The 2109-nt window shown below is 49.9% G+C and overlaps 1 long non-coding RNA gene across 1 annotated transcript in view; it reads right to left on the minus strand.

Annotated features, from left to right (window-relative positions):
- LOC106811375 overlaps positions 1-1536 on the minus strand; it is a 47159-nt gene extending 45623 nt beyond the window's left edge. Inside the window, exons 1-2 of the long non-coding RNA XR_001394140.1 lie at positions 1428-1536; positions 1124-1302 (exon numbers count right to left, since the gene is read on the minus strand). This is a non-coding gene — a long non-coding RNA (uncharacterized LOC106811375). The remainder of the gene's footprint in view (positions 1-1123; positions 1303-1427) is intronic.
- Positions 1537-2109: the final 573 nt, after the last annotated feature.

Here is a 2109-nt window from a genome sequence, read left to right on the forward strand (position 1 = left end):
TGTGTGTGTGTGTGTGTGTGTGTGTGTGTGTGTGTGTGTGTGTGTGTGTCGTGTGTGTGTGTGTGTGTGTGTGTGTGTGTGCGTGTGTGTGTGTGTGTGTGTGTGTGTGCGTGTGTGTGCGTGCGTGTGTGTTCGTGCGTGCATGCGTGCGTGTGCTTCATGCCTATAACTAGAACTATCACTGATAGTGATTAATACCCTCGCAATATCACTTTGTCGGAGGGGCAATGGAAGGTCATGGTGTGGCATGCATTACGAGTAAAGAATACACGGAACACAAAAAATATGATGGAATTAAAATCTTTTCGCAATGGCTGGGGTATAATCAAAGATGGGATACGGTTTCCATGGCAACGGCTTGACCGATGCACACAAATAATGTGTCACGTTTACACATTTACACCTCATGGTGATCAAGTTTATGAAGTTTGATTGGAATCCCTTGAAAACTGTGGAAGTAGTGCGTGCCGCAAACTTTTTGCAAAGGACCGACCGATCGTAAGACTCCTATATATACCCCTTCAAACATCGTTTGCGTGGGTATAATAATGCTCCAGATGTTCATAGTAGCAAGCAGTCATTCACCGGCCAGCACTATGTCACTTTCACGCCCCAGCACCCCACCCTACTAGTATACCACCACTACCATTACCAAGCTCTCACTCACTACTACGCCCACATCAACCTTCTCAGTCCAAGCCCACTACCAACACCATGCCCATTGGCAACCCATCCAATGCCGTAACTACTTGCGTCATCGTGGTTGGACACATGATGAACGAACATTTAAAGATAATTTAATAGAATGACATGCCGATCAAACGAAAACCTGGCTCATTGTAAGAGATTCGATTACTAGTGGGAGAAGCCAAAGCCGTACTACTAAACGGTACAACACGACCTTAGGACCTAGGATTTTAAGGATGGATATGGGATTACGCTTCCGATTATGGTTGGGTTAAGGATAAAGAGGAGTATATATAAAGAGGACTTATAGGAGTAAGAATAAAGTTAGGTTACGGTATGGATAAGGTGATGCTGATAATTTATGTGCCCGAGTACCAAAGTGTATTATCAGTTATTAGAGTACCACTCACAGCACCCAGCACACGTTTCCACTCACCCGTCTAAGATACCTGCTTGTATGAAATTGCTGTCTCCGTGTCTCCCTCGCTCTCCTGCCCTCGTTCCGACTCTCGGTGTATCTCTCGTTCTGTCGCCGTCCACGTTTACAAGTTCATGCGGACGTAATGCTCGCTCGGCTGTTACTAACAGCTGAGAGTGTCCCACGCCATCTCTATTCTGTACAGATGAAGAAGACACACATTAATATCCAACTCTCTTGAGTCACGATCCTGATCAACTATAGTGGGAAGCAAGCAGACATACGAGCAGGCTGTCACCAGCTACCGCCCCATCCCCATTACCTGCTCTCCGCATCAGTACTAAATTTAGCCAAAGCCATTTCCTCCAGAGGACAGGCTGGTAATTTCACCCCAGTTTTAGACGCGCACGGTCGTGCAATGCCGCGGTGCCCGCGACACGCGGGTAACGAGAGTCGGGGACAGTCTACGGGCATCATTATTAATCAGTTTGCTGGCAGGTAGGTGAGGATGCCTACGCGGGTGCTGCTGCCGCGCCTGGCGTTCTATGCCTGCATTAACAGACAACCACCCACCCGCGGCTCCGTCACGGCCCGCCGGACAAGCACAATGGCTCCTCCACTCCTCTCTCTCTCTCTCTCTCGCTCTTTCTAACTAGCAGTTTTATAGCACAGGATGCAGCAGACACGCTCGGAGGGATGCTAAGATGGTGGAGACCGAAGGCTGATGGGATGCTGTGACGCGATTGATGCAGCCACGCTAACCACGAGAGATGCAGCCACGCTGGGGGCGAGGGATGCAGCCACGCTGGGCACGAGAGATGCTGCCACGTTGAGCAGCAAGGGATGATGTGATGATAAGGGCACTGCGTAAGGGATGCTAGGATGCTGGGCTATTAGGCCACCGCACCACCTTACGAGTGACGCAGGTTGATGGGGGAATCTGGGCAGCGAGAAGCGAAAGGGAGAGAATCGCCCCGCGGCACTCGATGCAGCTACGTTCGCAT

The sequence above is a fragment of the Priapulus caudatus genome, unplaced genomic scaffold (genome assembly GCF_000485595.1).
Source record: "Priapulus caudatus unplaced genomic scaffold, Priapulus_caudatus-5.0.1 Scaffold532, whole genome shotgun sequence".
Taxonomy (NCBI): domain Eukaryota; kingdom Metazoa; phylum Priapulida; class Priapulimorpha; order Priapulimorphida; family Priapulidae; genus Priapulus; species Priapulus caudatus.